This window comes from Peromyscus eremicus, chromosome 14, assembly GCF_949786415.1.
Source record: "Peromyscus eremicus chromosome 14, PerEre_H2_v1, whole genome shotgun sequence".
NCBI classification, from domain to species: domain Eukaryota; kingdom Metazoa; phylum Chordata; class Mammalia; order Rodentia; family Cricetidae; genus Peromyscus; species Peromyscus eremicus.
The window spans coordinates 36,496,889-36,503,781 of record NC_081430.1 but is presented as its reverse complement, the minus strand read 5'-3'; the positions used below and the strand labels follow the sequence as shown (position 1 = coordinate 36,503,781).

General features: G+C 37.1%; 1 pseudogene; it reads left to right on the top strand.

Annotated features, from left to right (window-relative positions):
* The first annotated feature begins 1,086 nt into the window (after positions 1-1,086).
* Positions 1,087-1,407, top strand: LOC131924494 (large ribosomal subunit protein eL42-like; annotated as a pseudogene).
* Positions 1,408-6,893: the final 5,486 nt, after the last annotated feature.

Here is a 6,893-nt window from a genome sequence, read left to right as displayed (position 1 = left end):
GTGGCCACGGGGTCATGAAGGGATTAGAGATAACCCTGAGCTAGTGAAGTCCTGAGTGCATGAGATTTTGACGTGAGCACACCTTATTGAGGACTCCAAGATCAATTGGCCCATGGTAAACTGGCAAAGCCATTATTGCCCATATGAGCCAGGCTCAAGAAGGTAGGAAAATTTTTCTTACTGGCTGAGTATGAGTGCTTATGAACCATTGATCAGTGTGTGCAAGGACTAGCAAGTACAGATCCCTCCTCCAGGATGCTTATGGCCTGAGACATCTTGCCTCCATAGATGTATTATGGAGAGTTTGCTAACCTTCACTGTAATAAGCATGCTCATGTTCCAGGTTGCAGTGCTTAGAGAACCCCATCTTATCCCAGCCTCACTGTATATTTATATGTTCATGTTTCCATGTTTTATTAATTCAATCACTACTCCTAGGGAGGGTTCTGGTACTCAAACTGCATGGTTTGCAGTTGTGAAAGAGATTTGGAGTAGCATATTTATAAAATTCCTGAGGAAAAAGGAGAAGCAATTAAAATCTCCGGGTGTCAATTTAGTCTTGTGTTAGTAACTATTATAACAAAATATGATCAAAAATTGTATTGATTCAAAGTCTACTTAAGTTTCAAAGTTTATAGAAGATTCAAAGTCTATTTCCTTCAAAGCCATACATAATTGCCCTAACTTCATGGCATCAGTCTACACTAGTCTCAAACTGTTCACTTAGCTTTATATTATTTTTGTTTTAAAATGACTGAAAAAAATTAAAATTACTAATTTTGAACCACAATAATCATGTAAAATGCAAGCTTCATATCAGATGCATTTTATATTACAAGTCAATCATGCCAATTATTAAGATTATTAAACCCATTGCCCACATCTTCAATCACCATGTGCCAATACAGTGGAAAAGTTGCTATGATATTCACAAGGCCGAAAGTTTTTGTTCCCTGATTCTTTACAAATATGACCTTACCACTATTCTACCATACATCAAATTAGAAAGTCTAAGACTATTACTGTCATGTCATATAAGTTTTGTGTTCACTAAATATAAAATGTGTAATAATCACTTCTGCCAACATGCTGAAAGTTCCTAAGACTCACTGGACATTCTGCAAGTGATATGGCAAGCACCAACCCCACAAAGTGACATAGGACAAGAAAGGCAAGGGTTCTTTGTATGCCCAGGGAAAGTGGTGGTATGACAGGAAACAGGGTGGCTATGGTGGGCAGACTAAGCCTATTTTCTGCAAAAAGGCTAGAAACACAAAGAAGATTTTGTTAAGATTCGAGTGTGTTGAGCCCAACTGCAGATCTAAGAGGATCCCGTCCATTATAGATGCAAGAACCTTTGAACTGGGAGGGAAGAAGAAGAGAAAGGGCCAAGTGATCCAGTTCTAAGCTGATCTTGTCATGAAGACAATAAAATCATGAGCTTTTACTCAAAAAATTGTAGTAATTTTGATATTGGCCCCATTGTTTTTATGCTATTCTTAAGAAATACTGTGAACAATACATATTAGTGTTATGTTTTAGTTGGATTCTTGCATCTCAGGGCTGTGGAGAAAGAACAACATTTGTTCTTAGTTTTAGAGTTGGAAAATAGAAGTTGAGGGCAGGTAAGCAAATTACCCAAGGTGAACATCGAGAAAGTTGCGTAGGTAGAAGTTAGAAATAATATTTTTCATCATAAATGTTTGCAGTTTCTTTTCATAGGTGACATTGGTTCCTATAAGTTGACTGACCTTGTTCTAAGATGACTCCCTGTTCCAGGGGCAATACTGCTCTACTGCTCCATGTGTGGCTAAACCAATCATGAACAGCATTTATTACACATAAATCAATTCTGAACTGTGTGTCACTTGTCAAATCAACCACAGTAATCAAAAAGACTCTGTGAATGTCTTGTAGTTTTAAATCTATCTAATTTTAAGAAACAATGGCATTTGCTTATTTTTAAAATTTATGACTATTTGATTACTTTGTGATACATGTTGAATTTGATAGCATAATCTGACAATGTTGACAAAATGTTTTAGAACACATAATTTGCAATTGCAATGGGCTATTTTATAAATATTCCATCCTATCCTGCAATAATAAATTTATCAAAGGGAAATACCTGTATTTTAATTTAAATTTCTTCATACTAAATTTTTTGAATCTCTGAAAGCTGGGATCAAATGTTATTTTGAGAAATAATTTTGATTCACCAGAATCATAGCAATCTATATTAGAATGAGACCTCATGAATTCTTAAGAAAAAAACCTTTTAGCTGATAGCTCAAAATAGTATTAAAAGGAAAACTGTATGTAGGTGATTGACCAATGTTACACTGTCTAGAAATGTACACATGAACAAGTACCACTGTACCAAAATCAAAAGCAACATATGAATGAATAACATTTTGACCTGAAAATTGTCAGGATTCATGTGACTATAAAACCTACACTATGATTAACATATTCACTAGAGATGTGTATACAAACTCAAGAATATATGACTGCATAATATTGTCAGAAAACCATACAGTTAGGTTATAATGTTATTAAGAGTCATTCAACACAACAGATAAAATTCTAACTAAATACCTGGTCTGCTCTACCTCTGGCTCAATTTTTGTTTCTTTGATATCAAATGTGTACATTTTTGGTCTAAGATTCAGAGTTACTTTACATAGTTTTCACTGTTCTGCAATGCTTTTTTGTCATTGATGTATCAGAAAATTTATCTTTAAAGTGCATACAATTTTAAAAATAATTTATAACTCTTTGTTCCTTAGAATCAACTATGCTATTATATTAATTTAAAAATGTATGCCTTAATTGTATACAATTATATGAACCATAAATAATGTATCATAAATGGTGCATGAAATAAATTTCCTAAGTATAGATTTTAGATCTGATGTGATTTAAGGCTATATTTAGCCACATTGTGACTTAGGAAACAGCAAAGAAACTCACTGTGGTTTTAGACTGTGCTACTCTTAATGGGAATTTAAAGTAGCTCTTCAGAATCAGACCTAAGGGATAGAGACTCTATTTCAGACAGGCTAAACAGTTGCAACAACTGGGAGTGTGGATACCAAAGTACAGTCCTTCTCAACAAAAGGCATGCAAGGAAAATTTGCAGCAGTAATCAGTGGACTTTGAACAGCAGAATCGGGCATTAGAGTATAGGAGAGTGTGTAATCAAAGATTCTTGATTTTTGGGTTTTTTTTGGGGGGGGGGTTTGCTGCTTTTAGCAAATACATGAAATTTTCTAATTGTAGTTTTCAAACATTAATCAGAGTGTTGGACTTAGCTTAGTGGCTACTCTACCTGATGAACTAGATTCAATACCCACTACCACACAAAACAGAAAGGAACATTAATCAAAAGAAAAATAGTAAACAAATACTGAATGTAAGTATTATCTATAGAAAAATAAAATATAACAGGAAAATTATTTCAAAGGAGAATGTTTCAAAACTACTTTGTAGCCAGGTCCCCAGCAGTGAGGGAGATAAAACAGAAAACGCTTAGTAACTCGCTTTTATTTTATTTAATTTTGGTTTTTAGATGAGGTTTCTCTGTGTAGCTTTGCTTCTTTCCTGAAACTCACTCTATAGCCCAGGCTGGCCTCGAGCTCACAGAGATCTGCCTGTCTCCACCTCCCGAGTGTTGGGATTTAAGGCGTGTGCCACCATGGCCTGGCTAGTAACTTGCTTTTAAATACTGACTTCTGCATGAGACTTTGAGTCGTGGTTTGCTCAGAAATCATCTTTAAAGATCAGATGTGAGGACAAAGAAATTTAAGGACAGCCTCACCACCATTGCCCAATTATTGGAAGTAGTTGCTCTGCATGAGAAGAAGCATTAGAATAATAATTGTTCTATTGCAGAAGCACACCAAAGAAACACGGATCACCCCTCTGTGATGCCTTTGGAATAGCCTGGATTTCCACATATACAGGAGATTCATGCCTAGAAGTTATAAGAGGTCAGAGCTCTAGGAAGCTGAGGTATCCATTGATTCCATGAAAGAACCTTCCATCACCACCACCCCACCCTTTAATGAAGAGGCTCAGTGGGAACTCCAATGCCTCCTGGCAAAATGAAGAGTGAAAACCCTCCTAGGGCATTTGGAGTTGAGTTTTCAGCAGGGTGAGACATGAGAATTTACTTCCAGTCTTCTACATAGAGCAATTTAGTTTGACTAGCAACTTTTGTTGAAGATGCTGCCGTTTCTCCAATGTGTATATTGGCTTCTTTCTACAAAACATGATGGCTGTAAGGTTGTGGCCTATATTCAGGCTCAGTATGGGATTGTGAATGAGAACTCTCAAGGGGTGGGAGTAGGGAGAATATAATGGAATGAAGTCTTCAACATGAATAATGGAGTAGAAAGGGATAAATTTAGTGGAGGATCGAAGGGCAGAGTAGAGAATGGGATGTGGGGAGGGATAAACAATACTAAACTTAATAAGTAATATTTCACATGGAAACCTAGCTACTACTGTAAAAGCATATATATATATATATATATATATATATATATATATTTCATATATATATATGAACATGATCTGGTGCCACAACTAGACAATGAAGGCTAACATAAAAAGTTTGGTGTCAAGGAAGAGCTACATTTTTGGAGTTCTGTGTCAGTAAGATTCTTCTTTTTTTTTTTTAATTAATTAATTTATTTTACATCCTGACTGCAGTTTTCCCTCCCTTCTTTTTTCCCAGTCCCTCTCCAACACCTCCCCCTTATCCCCTTTCAATTTATTCCTCAGTTCCTATTCAGAAAAGGACAGGCCTCCCATGGATAGCAACAAAACATGGCATACCAAGTTGCAGTAAGACTAAGCACCACCCCTTGTATTAATGCTGGGCAAGGCGACCCAGTATGTGGAACAGGGTTCCAAAAGACAGCACAAGAGTCAAAGACAGCCACTTGCTCCCACTGTTATGAGTCCCACTAAAAGGTCAAGCTATACAGCTGTTAAATATATGCATATGGCCTAGGTCTGTCCCATGCAGGCTCCTGATTGTTGGTTCAGTCTCTGTGAGGCCCTATGAGCCCAGGAAATTGATTCTGTGGGTTTTCTTGTGAAGTTCCTGACCCCTCTAGATCCTGCAATCTTTCCTCCCTCCCTTAAGCAGGATTCCCTGAGCTATGCCTAATATTTGGTTGCTGTCCTCTATCTCTGTTTTCATCAGTTGCTGGATGAAGCCTCTCTGATGATAACTGGGCTAGGCACCAATCTAAGAGTATAGTAGAATATCATTAGGCATCATTACATTGACATTTTTTTTTCTCCAGTCGTGTTTGGTTCTATACTGGGTTTCTGGGACATACATCCTCTGGATCCTGGCACTTTAGGCAATGTCAAGGGTGGGTTAACTCTCAAGGCATGGGTATGCAGCTGTACCGGTCATTGGTAGGCCACTTCCACAATCTGTGCAACCTTTAACCCAGCACATCCCAAAGGCAAAACAAAATGCAGGCCAAAGGTTATGTGGCTAGGTTGGTGTCCTAATCCCTCCATGGGAAGGAAGTCTTGCCTGGTCACAGGAGATGACTAGTTCAAGCATCAAATCACCTATTGCTAGGAGTCTTAGCTGGGGTCATCCTTGTGGATTCTGGTAGTTGCCCTTGCACCAGGTTTCTACTTTACCCCAAAATGCTCCCTGCTTCCCAGTCTTATCTTCCAGTATGCTTCTCTTCTGTTGCCCCCCAAAAACCTGATCCCTCATGTTCCCATACTCACCCACCCCGATTCGAACCATGCAATATTTTCAATTTCCCCTTCCCAGTGAGCTCTTAGCATCACTTTTAAGTCCTTATTGTTACCTAGTCTCTCTAGGTTTGTAGATTTTATATATATATGAATGTGTGTATACATATATATGCATATATGTATGTCTATGTCTCTCTATATAAAACATTATATATGTGTATGTATGTATATGTCTATATAACATCATGTATATATGTATGTATATATATAAATGGATGATAGATATAGATATATATCTTTACTTTTAAAAGTAAATCATATCCTTAATTTTATGTGTAATATTCACTTATAGGTGAGTACATACCATGTTTGTCTTTCTGGGTCTGGGTTACCTCACTCAGGATTATTTTTTTCTAGTTCCATTCATTTGCCTGCAAATTTCCTGATGTAACTGTTTTTAGAGGCTGAGTAATACTCCATTGTGTGAATTTACCGTGTTTTCTATATCCATTCTTTTGCTGAGGGATATCTAGGTCATTTCCAAGTTCCGGCTACTATTAATAAGCTGATATGAACATATAGTTGAGCAAGTGTCCTTGTAGTATGATTGAGCATCCTTTGGGTGTATGCTCAAGAGAGGTATAGCTGGGTCTTGGGGGAGATTGATTCCCAGTTTTCTGAGAAACTGTCATATTGATTTCCAAAGTGGCTGTACTGTTTGTACTCCCACCAGCAATGGAGGAGTGTTCCCCTTGCTTCACATTCTGTCCAGCATGAGCTGTCATTTGTGTTTTTGATCATAGCCATTCTGACAGGTGCAAGATGGAATATCAGAGTCATTTTGATTTGCATTTCCCTGATGGCTAAGGATGTAATGTTTCCTTGCCATTTGGTATTCTTCTGTTGAGCTTTCTCTGTTTAAATTGGTACCCCTTATTTTAATTGGATTATTTGGTTTATTGATATCTAGTTTCTTGAGTTCTTCATATATTTTGTAAATCATCCCTCTGTCAGATGTGGGATTGCTGAAGTTTTTTTTTCCATTCTATATGTTGCACTTTTGTCCTATTAACAGTGTCCTTTGCCTTACATAAGTGTTTTAGTTTTATGAGGCTCTATGTAATTAATTGTTGATTTTAGTATGTGTGCTATGGTTC